General features: G+C 58.0%; 1 protein-coding gene across 5 annotated transcripts in view; it reads right to left on the reverse strand.

Moving 5' to 3' along the window:
- ADGRG1 (adhesion G protein-coupled receptor G1) overlaps nucleotides 1-13,236 on the reverse strand; it is a 37,942-nt gene that overhangs the window by 16,404 nt on the left and 8,302 nt on the right. Inside the window, exon 1 of one of the 5 annotated variants that reach the window (XM_059153233.1) lies at nucleotides 4,136-4,321. The exons of 3 other annotated variants lie outside the window; for them this stretch is intronic. The gene's annotated coding sequence lies outside the window, so the exon portion shown is untranslated. Of the gene's footprint in view, nucleotides 1-3,593; nucleotides 3,739-4,135; nucleotides 4,322-13,236 lie in introns of those variants that run through there. One more of the 5 variants, XM_059153234.1, reaches the window with a different exon arrangement.

The raw sequence follows: 13,236 nt of genomic DNA on the forward strand, positions 1-13,236 counted from the left end.
GGAGCCCTAGAGTGGGTTCTCAGGTGTGAGCCTCATTCTTGTCTTCCTCGAGGGTGGGACAGAAGGGAGAGGACCCAGCTCAGGTGTCCTGCTCCAGCCTCCATCTCTGGCTGCTCTCCAGCAGCAGAGGCAGGGGCAACACGGAGCTGCAGGCTACCTCCTTGAGCCCAGGGGCAGAGGGCTCAGGAAAGAAGGACATGACCCTGGTCAGAGACAAGGAAAGGAGTGAGTGAGTGGAAAGCCATGAGAATGTAAGCCCGCATGTGAGTGTGGGTGTGTGTGCACATATGCATGTACGGGTCTGCAGGGGAGCAAGGGGAAAGCAGAAGAAGGCTGGGAATGGGGGCAGGTTAGCTCTGCGGGGGAGGAACAGAGGGCTGCTCAGACCTCAAAGGGCAGCCCGGGAAGGCAGTTAGAACAGAACAGAGCACAGCGACGGCAGGTGCTTCCTCCGTGGGGGGTGAGGCAGGGGGTTGAGAAGACCCTCCGCTGGCACTTTCTGAATTATTTGAGAAAACTAAACCTTACTTAGAAACACCAGCTCTCCAACAAATCAATGGAGGGACCCACATCAGACCTGGGTGGGACCCAGGGCCATGCCCCATCCTAGACCAGCACACCCCCCCACCCTCGGCAGTGCCCACTCCCTCTCCTCCCTCTGCTCCCATTCTCCAGTGGGGTGGCCAAGCTCAGGCTAGGTGTCCACCTCGACTAGAGGTTCCCCCCCCACCCCAGCAGGGTGTTCTGGGCTGGCTGGGGGAAGCGGAGTGACTTCAGTTTTCAGGAATTCTTCTACAATAAAGGAGAATAAAAATTAAGCTGCCTGTCTGCCCCCAGAGGCTGGCGGATGCCAAGTCCGTGCCCACTCACTGCCTGGGGTGAGTCTCACATTCTTGCACCCGACCTGCTGGAGGGCCGTCCCTGCCCGCGTGGCCCCACCTCCCCGCGGTTCTGGTCTGGCCAAGTCCATGGGCAACGACTCCCTCCGTGTGCCCAGTGGGAAGACTGAGGAAGGGGGGAAGCAGAGAGCTGTCTCCTAGGATGGGAGGAAACGGTCTGTTGGATAAGACTCCCCAAGAGTCTTATCCAGAGCCGCCCACCCTGAAGCCTGCTTTATCTAGCACCAGAACATTCACTTAAGGGACCTCAGAGAGGCCAACGTATAGTTACGCAAGCAGACGTGAGCCGGGGCTTGGATGTTCCTGCCTCTAAGCCTTTTCCACACACTGGTCCTCCTCCCTGAGATGTCAGCCTTAGGATGTTTCCGATGCCCTGAGCCTCGGGCCTCCACACCCCATCCCGCGGCCTCTGCACTCCAGCCCACAGTGCCTGGCCAGACCCCACAAGGTGGGGAGGTGGGGGAGGGGGCAGGGTCTGTCCAGCACAGTGGGAAAGACCCTGGAATCCAAGGAAGGGGATTTAGCAAGTGCTAAATCCATTTAGCAAGTGCTCAGTTTGTGCTGGTGTGGAGCAAAGCACTTTGCACAAACTACCACTCAGTCCTTACCGTGAGTCCAGGGAACAAAGGCTATTATGACCCAATTGAAAATTTAAAGTTTAAAGAAAATGAAATTAAAGTCCAGAGAGGTTAGGTGAGGCCCAAGATCACACAGCAAGTAGCCAAGCCAGAACTCAAACCCAAGGCCACCCAACCTCAAAGTCATGCTTTTTTGTCATGGTGGTCTCCAAAGTCCTATCCCTTCTCTGGGACTGTCTCCTCATCCTTATCATGTGGTTAACTTGCCAAAGCACTTTCCAAGAAGTAATAGTTCCCAAGTTAGAGAAATAATGCAGGCCCTGTTGGGTCTTATGTATTAGCATGTCAAAGGCTCTGATAAGTCCTGCAAAAAGAAAATCCACAGAGCTTGGTTGGGCTTAGTTTCCCAGCCCACTGTGATGGCACATCCTTTTTAGCATGGGCACCTGTTATCAACAGGAGAAGCAAGCTCTTTGCTGGCCACACAAGATAAGAAACCCGTCAGCACCCTCCCTCCCAGGCTCCAGCCCCTCCCTTTCCCTCAGAGGCCATTAGCTATCAGGAGATGGGCTTCGGGAGCCATTTAGACTGTGATGTTCCCCCAGGCAACTCATCATCATCCTTGACACTTCCAGGCGAGAGGTCCCTGGGGAGCCTGGGGTATGTGCAGCCCCATCCCACCTCCCTCCTGAGGGCTGCAGCAGTTCTTGGGGAAAGGGGCACTGCCAGCCCTGTCCCCCGCCTGGCCCTTCCATTAAAGTCCGCTACAGCCAGCTGGGCCCTCAGCCTCTCCTCAAGCAGCTGGGACACTTAGAAGATTGGAATTGAGAGAGAGAGAGAGGGAGGGAAGGGCAGAGAAAGAGAAAGAGGCAATATGAGCATGCCAGAGCTTTTAGAAGCCGAGAATCAAAGCCTCTTAGAATTCAAGAATGGATTACAGGGACTCGGAACCTAAAAAGAGAGATCAGAAAGGGTCCCAGATCTGGCTGAGGCTGGGTTCGGACTCAGGCGCCAGGGTTTTTCAGGAGCAAGTTTGGGAAACCGGGTGCCAGCCCCATGCCCCTGGCACAGTGTGGGGCCTGCCCCCCCGAAGCCTCCCCACAGCCGTCTCCTCAGGAGGCCGCTGAGGCTGGGCTCCAGAGCACCAGGACACACACCAGTCAGCACCTGCCCAGAGAATGCAGATGCCCAGAGCGGGGGTGGTAGGCGCTAGGTGTGCTGGGTCCAAAACTAACTGCAGCCAAGTGGCCCCGGGAACTTTTGGCCAGCCCATCCCCTCTCTGATCCCTGTCCTCATCTGTTTTCTCCATGGGCTGGGCCTCTGGATGCTTCCAGGGAAGACCAGGGCTTATGGCCCAGGTGGCAGCCAGGAACAAAGAAGGTGCTTGGCCATCTCCTCCTCCTGGCCAGACTCTCTTCCCTCTCAAACCACAGGCAGACCTCAGCTGGCTGGCTGCAGTGTTCCTTCCCCATCTGCGTTCCCACATTGCCCAAGGCCAGGCCTACAAGGTCCGCCCAGTTAGCATCCTGCTGGGGCTGCAGATCAGCTACTCTGGGCCTGGCAGGGCGCCTGTCTTTGGAGTATAGCACCCTAATATTCCCAAGGCCAGCCACGAGCCCTCCCTTTCTTTCTTCCTCCTCCGGGTCCCAGATCCCTGGCTGAGAGGTGCACAGGACACACGGCCAGGTGTCCTCCCCCAAGAAAGCTAGAGGCCTGGGAAGGGCAGTGGAGGCCCCGACCAGGATCCCACCAGCTCACTGAGCACCACAGTGTCCTCCATCACTATTCGCACCCCCCACCCCCACCCCAGCAGTATGCTCACCCGCTCCAGCAACACAGCTAACATTGATTAAAGCTCTTGGAAAATGCAAGACTGGAGTCTAAGCTCTTGACACAAAGGAACACAGTGATCCTCCCCCAAACCTTAAGAGACATGTGCCATTATACTCATTTAACAAATAAGGAAACTGAGTCCCCGGAAGGTGGTTCTACCTGCCAGGGACTGCCCAGTCAGCGAGGGGAGGGCACGAGATGCTGCCCCAGGACCTGGCTCCAGAACAGATGCTCTTGGCTTTGTGGCCCTTGGTTCTGTGGCCCGTTTACCCTTAACCTTACCTGACTGTTAGAAAGCCTTCTCTTTCAAACTTGCAGGAAAGGTGTTTGCAGGTGTATCTCCTTGGGGTTCCAAACACCCTTCCTCTGAGGGCCCAGGGGACCCCCCATGCGGGGGATGCAGCCTCCCAACACCCCTCAATGGCTTATCTGTGTTCATTGAAGGGGCAGCCCAGAGCTAGAGTGTGGCTGAGGAGAGTGGCGTGGAGCCTTTACCCCCAACCACTTCCTCCCTGTGGCTGCTGTCTGACTCCCCCTGTGCATAGCCTCTGGGCCTCCAGAGGGTCCCTGCTCCCACCTAGCTCCACCCCCACCCCATCCATCAGCTACCCTAGCAGTGCTGGGGAGAAAGGGGAGATGGGGGAGAGGGATGGAGGGAGAAAAGAAAGAGAGGGGGAAGGGGAGGAAGGTGGGAAGGAGCAGGGGAAGGGGAGGCACAGCAGGGGAGGACCAGGAAGGGGAAAGGGAAGGGGGGGTGGGGGAACAGGGAGGCAGCACCAGGAATGAGAGGGATGGAGGGGAGAAGGGAGGAGGGGAAACTGTACCTGGGCTCCTCCTTTGTGGCATCGAGTGGACCGTGAACCGAATGAGCAGAGGGCTGCAGTCTGCTGGGCGGGTGGATCGTTTTCTGGGGAGAACTTTGAAGCTGAGCCACCCCAGCCCCTGCCCCCTCGCTGGAGCTTCAGACAAAGCGGGCAGCCACGGAAGAGGCGCGGGCTGCGAGCCCCAGCCACCAGCCCGGGAGAAGGGGCGCAGGTGACAGCAACCCCTGGCAACCGTTGCCCTGGCAACCGTTGGCAGCTGCAGGAAGGGGACTACGTCACTGCCCGGCTCCGACCCAGCAGAGCACAGGCGCCCTAACTTGTCCCGGACCCAAGTCTCCTGACTCCAACCCTGGCCGGACCAGGAGGGAGCCGGCAGGAGGAAGCGCAGGGTGGAGGGCGGAGGGTGACGGGTCACGGAGAGCAGCACCGGACACCTGCTTGAGTTTGTCAACGTTGACTTTAAACCAAATCCTTTTGGGACGCGGCGGGGGCCACCCTTGTGACCAGAGATGCCTATTAGCAGCTGCTTTTGCCCCTGGAGGCTGCCAGGCTGTGGCCTTGACCTCTTCCCAGGCTGGACACCCCTCCAATCCTCATCACCGGCTGTCACAAGTGCTGAGCGTGCACCATACTTCTCTAGAAGCCTTCTAGGTTGCCACAGCCCACAAGGAATCTTCCTTCTGAGTTATCCTTAGGGCTGGGGGGTTCTTCCTGGCTTCCTTCCAGAGAGTTCCCTGAGGGCCAAGAGTGGGCCAAACCCGCCTTTCTGTGCTGCACACTGAGTACCAGGGTGGAAAAGGGAAGAGAACACAGTCAAAGCTTCTGAAACCCCTTCTATGTGCTCAGTACTACCCTAGGCATTTTGGAGATCTCTTTCTACCGCTCTCCACTCTCCAAGGTTAGCTCCGTGGAAGCTATCTTCCAGATAAGCAAACAGAGGCTCAGGGAAGTGATGTGACTTGCTCAAGGCCACCCAGCTGGTAGGGAGGGATGGGAACCTCTAACCAAGATCTCTTCTGAGACATGAAGACATCAAGACCAAATGTGGATCTGACGCTTGACAAATCCCAGCCCCCACCAAGTGCACATCCAAACTTTATTTGATCGCCTCCAGTGACAGGGAGCTCACTTCCTCCCAAGACAGCACATCACTTTGACCTCTAAAAAGTCCTTCACAGCCACCTAGTGCAAGAGGAAAGAGCATCGAAGACAGGGGGTGGCGTCCATGTGCCAGACAGGGCAGGGGCAGACGTGTCTGTCTGGGCCTACGGCTCCAGACCAGCATCAGACCAGGAGACAGGGCGGCGCTGCTCAGGAGGCTAACGGGCTAGGGTCTCGGCCAAGCAGCTATGAACACTTTCCCAGAACAAGCGGGGAACCCCCTTGGCAATCACACTCAAGGGGCCGGAGGGGGCTTTGCGATGGTTTCTGGCAGAGGCCATGGGAAAGGCAGCAAGGGCTTGGGGCCTGGGGGGGTGATGCTGTGCCCATGCACCCGCACACCTCCCCTCCTATCCCCAACCCCCACCGGTGGACCAGAGCCAGCGGGGCGGCTTCAGTCAGGAGGCAACTATTGTCTTGCTGCTAGCCCAGAGCTGTGTCCCATTCAGGCACTATTTTTGGCCCCCCGGAGGAAGAGGAAAAGAAAGCAAAGAAAGGAGTTGCTGTTCTCAGTGGAACCTTCTCCCGGAAAGGATTCCAGGGCCTGCTGGGCCAGAGAAGGCAGGCACTGTTGAATCAGAAGCTTCTATGCTTAAAAAGAGCTGGCAGGGAGCTGAAGTTCAGGGGAGCTAGGCACAGATGGGGCACCCCCGGCCTTTACACACATGTGGTACTCACTAACTGCAGGGACTCTCAGAGAAACAGAGGCACAACATCGCAGGTCCCACCCAACGTCGCAGAGCACTGGGAATGACAAAAATACTTAGGATAGCTCATAGGTCATGGCTGCCCAGAGCCAAGTCTGCCAAAGACATTGACGAGGCTCACGACACTGCGGACCAGAGCGGAGTGTGGGACAAAAATGATGAGGCTCATTTTACCAATCAGACAGCTGAGGCTCAGGAAGCAGCATGACTGCCCAAATCACAAGCTAGCAGCCTCACACCCCACCACCACCACCTGCCCCTGCCCTCCCCCACCCACCAGGCATTCACCAACTCCAGCACACTAGCCTTCTTTCTGTCCTGAGACACACCTCAGGGCCTTTGCCCTTCAACATAGCACATCCTTTCCTGGACCCATTCCCTGAATCATTTCTTCTTAGTCCTTATTTTGAGTATCACCTCCCCCAAGAAGCCATCCATGATTACCCAGCCAAAATTATCCTCCCCAACATCACACTCTTCCACGCCACCTTATCTTCTTAATTTTACAGCACTTAACGCTGTCTGAGATGCCCCTTCAGTTTGCTTACTTGTTTTCCATTTCTCAACACTTACTGTCTGGTTCACCACTTGAATCTCCTGTACTAGTGTTATCCTTGGTCCACAGTAGATGCTGCATGACTGCTGGTTAAGTACAAGAATGAATGAGACAGAGCTGGGATTCTAAGCCAGGTCAGGCTGGCTCCGAGCCAATTCCTGATGCTATACTTCTGTTCCAAAAATGCCACTGGGACAGGGGTTCCAGGATCAAGCCATCCTGACTCCCCAGCCTCTCACTGGCTCGGGGGCATAAACATCTCTGCCAAGTGCTTGATCAGAGAGGGAGTCCCAAGACTGTGCACAGCTTGAGAATAGGGATAGGACCTAAAATGCCAGCCTTGCATTTCCTCCAATACACAGCTGCCTGGTAAAGGCTCTGAAAAGTCCTGCAGTGAAGAAGCCTGGGAGCCCAAGCCTTTCCTAAATCACTAAGACCACAAACAGACTTTCAAAGTTGCTAGATTAGGTGATGTCTGAGATTCCATCTGAATATGTGATCACTGAACCTTGGGTTTTTCTGGACTCAAAGGCAGTTACTACCCCAGGTCCCTTGACAGCCTATTCCTATGGCCCAGGGCTAAGAAGGGACCCAGGAAGGAATTTGCCATGAAGGTGGCCAATGCTAAACTTCCATCTGGACTCCTGTGGCCTCCCCCAAGGTGGGGCAGGGAGGGGAAACTGTACCTTTCTGTGGCCAGGGAAGATCCTGGGGTCTAGGACCCTGGCGGTGGGCAAATCCCAACAGCCAGCATGCAGAGACTTACAAGGCAGCAGGGAAGCAGGGAAGGAAACCACGTGGGAGCACAGATCCTATGAAGTGCACCTAGTGTCCCATAATGTGTGTGCCTGCCCACTCTATAAGGGGGGCACTAGTGTGCCCATTTCACAGCTGAGAAAACTGAGGCTCAGCCATGGGAGAAGCTGTTTGCCCACAGCTACACGGCTAGTAACTGGACCCCAATCCAGTTCCATACACTCCTTTGCCTGCACTGTACCCTCTGCTCTGCATGGACCCCCTGCCTGGGACTCTCCAGGACACAGAACAGAAACGTCACTAACTCTAGGGGATTGGATACGCAGCTCCACGAGGCTGTGCTGCACCCAAAACCTCACAGCCCAGGAACAGGGGCTGGGTCCCTTCATCCCTACACCCATGGGGTCTGCGAACACTTCTACCCTTCCTGGACAGAAGTTACTGAGGCTCCCAGCTCTGTGGGAGACAGAATCCGAGAGCAGGAGCTGAGGTGGGGACCCCCGGATGCGCTAGCACTTGCTGCAGTGTCTCTGCGCGGGAGCACCGGCTGTCCTCCCAACAATAGCTAGTGATGGGCACTGCTCCCCGGCCTGCCCCACCCCCATGCCTGGCCAGGCACCAGGACCTAGGAATCCCTGGCTCCCAGCCTGGAGAGAGGACCCCACCCATCTCATCTGGGCTGTGTGCCTAGGTAGCAGAGCCCGAGAGAGGGTGGCAGGTGCGGCCACAGACGCAGGATAAATACAGCTTTAAGGAAACTGGGTGAGGACTCCTTCCGAGCCTGCCCGCTGTCCACAGCTCTCTCGTGAGGCCCTGTCACATGCAGGTGTGTGGGAGGGGGAAGCACCACGGGGTCAGGAACACCCCTACCCAGGTAACGTGCCCATTGGATAGGGAGAACAAGGGGCAGCATCAGCTCCCTGATGACTTGGGGTGGGCGTGTCCCCTTCTGGATCCTCCCTCCACCCTCCAGACTCACTCCTGCCCCATCCCTGTTTGTCTTCCACCCAGTCCACCAGCTGATTGGGAGGCCAGCGGGAGCCTCCCAAGGATGCCACTGGATGGCGCTACTGGTGGGAGTCTGGGCAGTGACAGGCAAGGCTCTGGAGTGCCACCTGCCCCCATGCCATCTGGATGGCCAGTGGGCTGGCTACTTAGGGACTTCATGCCTGGGGACGATGTGGGACTTGGGCACCTCTCCCACTCAGGGCCAGAAAAGCATGGGGCTGGAAGGAGCCGTAAAGAACCCCACCTGCTGCTCCAGTTCCCTCTACAATTCCCTGCAGAACTTAAACACTTGCAGGGATGGGAAGCTCACTACCTCAAGTGGAAGCAGCCATCTGTGGTGCCAGGGGCAAGTGTCCAGGCCTGTGTTCAGACCCTCACTACCATCGACTGTCTAGGGAACGTGAGACCTACTTCCCCATCTGTGAAATGTAGATAAGGATTCAAATCTCCAGGGGCCAGCAGTACTCAAGACTGGATAAGGGTCTTCACAGGCAGTGAAGCTCTATGTACCAGAAGGGGTGGGTGTTTATGAGTCTCCCCAAGGGTTTGGCACTTGGCCAGATGGTGGCACAGCCAGAGGAGCAGTAGGCAGAGGGCACCAGGCCAAACATGACTCAGTTGCTCCCACTAACCCCTGGGGTTCAGCCCTCACATTTGTCACCATGAAGACAGGTGGGTCTAGGCAGTTGTCCCCCCTGCCACAGGGTCAGAGGCCTAAGGAGCTAACCACAGAGCACCCCCCACCACCACCGAGAGCTATACTTGTCCAGGGACCCAGAGGAGGCCTGCCACCTGTGCAGGTGAGGGGCCAAAAAGCCAAGGAAACAGCCCAGCAAAGGAATAGCCGTAGAGTGCTGCCCAAGGAAACAGGCCCAACTTGGACTCAGGCCCCAGGACAATGGCCAAGCGGTCAGGCCTGGGGTCAGAGAGCAGAGCAGGAGGGAGTCCCATTCTTGAAGAACACCATGCCAGCAGACCAAGATCCCATTGGATGGGAGTGTCCAAGGGCCCTCACAGGCTCTGGGGGCCTGGTGACTTTCCAATGACATCATGGGAGCACAAGGCTGGATAAGCTCACTGTTGCTTCCTGAGATCTTGGTGGTGGCCCAGATCAGTGGCAATCACAATATCACTTACAGTGTGCCAAGCATGACACTCAGCACTTAAAATACAGTGGCTCACTTCACCTTCTCAAGGGACCATTATCAGCCTCATTTTAAAGACGAGGGAAACAAGGCACAGAGAGGCCAATACACCTGTCCAAGTTCACACAGTTGATGGAACCGAGACAGAACCAGACAGCCCCAGAGCCACCATGTTGGGTTGTCTCTCCCAGGGGCACAGCTGAGCTGGGCGATGGAGGAGCGAAGTTCTGGGACAGCTCCACGTGGGGTCCTACCGCCCATGGGGGCTCCAGGGGGGCCGCCATCTCAGCTCATCCCCCACAGGCCTCAGAGAGAGATTAGAAACTGAGATGTCTTCGTCCCCATTTTACAGCATAAGTAATGAGGCTTTGAGAGACTGAGCTGCTTATTCAAGGTTGCTTTTCCAGGATTTGAACCTAGTTCCAACTCGGCCACCACATGACCTTGAAGACAACTCTTCTGCCCGGGTTTAGGGAAGACCTCTCAAAGCGGCTCAGTGAGCTGAGTACACGCTTCCCACCCCGGGGGCGGCTCCAGACCCACCCCAGCAACCACCCTGCCCAGGGATGGGACTCTTGGCTCTGTGTATCGTAGGGACACTAAGGTCCAGGTAGGTCACAACCTTGGGCCCCTGTGGCCCCCTGCTTACCCCTGTGGGCCTTGAAAGACAAGGCTGGGGCTTCTGGGAGGTGTAAGGCAGAAGCCTGAGGACAGGGCAGAGACACCTGAGAAGCGGCTTGGGAGTCTCTCCTTGTTGCTTATCTGGAGTTCATCGAAGCGGCCCCCTTTAGGGGGAAGCCGGGCTGGAGCCATTAGCTGCAGATTGGCCAGCCTTGCAAGGACCGGGCACAGGGCTGGCTCCCACAGAAAGGTCCCTGCCCTCCACCCCAGGCCACCTCCCTATAGCCTAGAGCCCATTCCACTGATGCCTAGAAGCTCTGCCCCCTTCTCAGGGGCTCAGCCTTTATCTCTGCCTGCCTGGGAACAGCCACGCACACCACAAACTGTCTGAGCCTGAGCCTGCGGCCGCTCAGGAACCCAACACCCAGCCCACCAACCTTCCCACCAGGTCCTGCCAGAGCCCAGGGGGCCCCAGCTCTCCCCAAGGGGCAGGCAGGATGAAGCCCCACCCCCAAGCCTGGGTTGTTGCTAGTTGTCCCTGGGCCTCAGTGCCCCCTCCTGTCCGATGGAGGAGATCTTAGGATAAAAGCCCAGTAATCCCTCCTTCACGCATCAGTGGGGACACTGTTGTTACCCACTTTTTCCAGATGAGGACCCTGAGGGAGACGCCCCAGGTCACATCACCAGAGAGGAATAAAGCCAGGACTCTCCCCAGGCAGACCGGTCTCCGTCTCTCTGTGGGTCCCACAGCAGAGCGCTGGCTCGGCAGGGGCGGGGCTGGGCTCTCTGGCACCCAGCGCAGAGCCCAGCCTGGCCCAGGAGCCCTGTCCCAACTGAGGAGGCCAGGGCAGCACAGTGGGCAAGATCGCAGACTCTGGAGCCCCAAAGACAAGTAGTTCCTCGTGGGTAAGACTCCCGTGCCTCAGTGTCCTCGTCTCTCAAGGGGACAGTCGGAGCACCAGCCTGGCAGGAACAAAGGTGTGTGCAAAGCACAGAGCCCAGCGCCCAGCGGGGACTCCAGGAAGTAGCTCCATGATGTTCTAGCTCAGGCCAAGCCCCCCGGAACCAGGGAGAATTTGGGGCCTCAAGGGCCCCGGGTGGGTGCCTTGGCCCACCTGTTCTGACCCCGGTGGGGGTCAGAAATTGTGTGTCCCAATTAGCCCCTCTCCCCAGCAGCCCAGGTCTGACCCCAGAATCTGCGCGACTCCCCGAGTGCCTCAAGGATCTCCCAGTGAGGCTTGAGGACCTGACCGGTAGAGGGTAAGCCCAGGGACCTTGAGGCCCAGCCAGCCCCTCCCCGGGGTCTGAGAGGCCCCTTTGTGGCAGCCTGGCCCCACTCCCCACTTGCCATCTGCCTGGTCCCTGGGCTCCTGCTTCCCTGACTGCTGGGTTTGCTCACGTGACGCCCCCATCTGCTGGGAATCAGAAGGCAGGGTCTGGGGGTGCCATGTCCTCCCCCTACAGCCATGCCCCTGACTCTTCACCCCTGCCCTGCAGGAGCCCACCTGTGCCTGCATCCCTGGAAGGGGCCCCGCCCCTGCCCCCCACCCCCTACCCCCACCCATGCTCGAAGCTCTGCTAAGGACCAAGGGACCTGTGGCCTGGCTCAGCCAGAACACGGAGCATGGTCCACGTGACCCCCTTCAAGGCTTGCCTGCCTCCCCCTCCCGTCTTTGTCATACCCGCCCTGCTAGGAAGGTGATGGCCACAGCACACAGACTCTGCCTCTCTCAGCTGCTCTCCCTTCGGCTGGCGGCCCCCTCCCTCTCTGTCCCCACAGCCAGGAAGCTGCCTTCCAAGCACAAGTGAGCGGTGGACCCAACAGCCTGGACTTCGGGCAGCCAGGCCATCCCACCTCACAGCCTTACCCTCCCCATCCTGTTGGGGTCATAGCCAGGGCACCCAGCACCGCCCCCGCCAGCACCCATCTGACCAGGCTGCTGGTCACAGTGCCATCCCCCGCCTGCAGTGCACAGGGAGACCTGCTGGCTTGGCACTCCAGGCCCCAGAAAGTGACCCGTGGCAGGTCTCCTGTGCCATCACCTGCTCCATCTCCCAGCAACCATCGTCCCCAGCCTTTTCCATGCAATGGTCTCTGCCCAAAACGCCTCCCACCCCAAACTCATATATGCACTTCAGTCAACCCCTTTACCCCTCCCCCCAGGTCTCCAAGCCCAGCCGGGTCCTGCTCCCAGCTCAGAAAGCTCTCTACCCCGCTGCGAGCAATATTCTGCACTCCTCAATCCCAGACCCTCACCATCTCGTTTATCTGTGTCCCTGACGAGCCAGGCTGACCAGCCCCTGTCCAGGGGCCCAGGACACCGAAGCCAGCACCTGCAGTGCACGCAGGCTGCCTAGCACAGCCTCTCCCCCACAGACCGTGCCCGGACTGGTGTCCTTCACACGCGGACACCCTTGAAGCTGAGCCCCAGGACCACAGGCAGAGCAAGCTATCATCACCTCTACATACCCATTCAGCAGCTGGGACAACTGAGACCCAGAGAGAAAGAGACAAGGCAAGGTGCTATGACTGAGGAGGATCTGTATCCCAGATCCCCCAGGTCCCTGCCACAAAGGGGATTAGGTCTGGCCCCCAAAGCAGTCCAATCTCTAGACACTGTCAAGGAAGTCTCCATGGGACCCTGGCCTGGGCTCTGGGGAACCAACTCAGCAGCTGGTGGCTCTCACTGACAGGGAAGGCTTTTTCCCCCTCAGTCTCCAGCCCCAAGAAAGCCCCTCTGCCATCAAGGTGCCCACAGGAAGGGCACGGGGGCTTGGCCCTGAGTTCGGGTCACCCATGAGTTCCAGACGCCTTAACTGTCTCATTCATTGCCCCCACCCCCAGGATACCAGGTACACAGTAGGCACTCAATAAAAGCTTGCATGAGTAACTTCTTTGGTGCTCTGGAGCCACAAAGACTCTTCCGACCCACCCTACCAGGCAGGATGGGAGTTGGGGTGAAGGGGTGAGAGGTTCCTATCTGAATATAAGCACCCCCAACCCTCCTCAGTAAAATGAGCTCCAGTCCCTCCCGTGGGGCCACGAAAGACCCCAGCTCAGCCCGGCAGGAAGGAGGTTGGTTGGGGAAGAGGAGGGAATGGGAACCAGTAGATCCCCACCCCGCCCACCCCACCGCGCCCCCTGCC

Source organism: Mustela lutreola, chromosome 16, assembly GCF_030435805.1.
Source record: "Mustela lutreola isolate mMusLut2 chromosome 16, mMusLut2.pri, whole genome shotgun sequence".
In the NCBI taxonomy this organism is placed as follows: Eukaryota; Metazoa; Chordata; class Mammalia; order Carnivora; family Mustelidae; genus Mustela; species Mustela lutreola.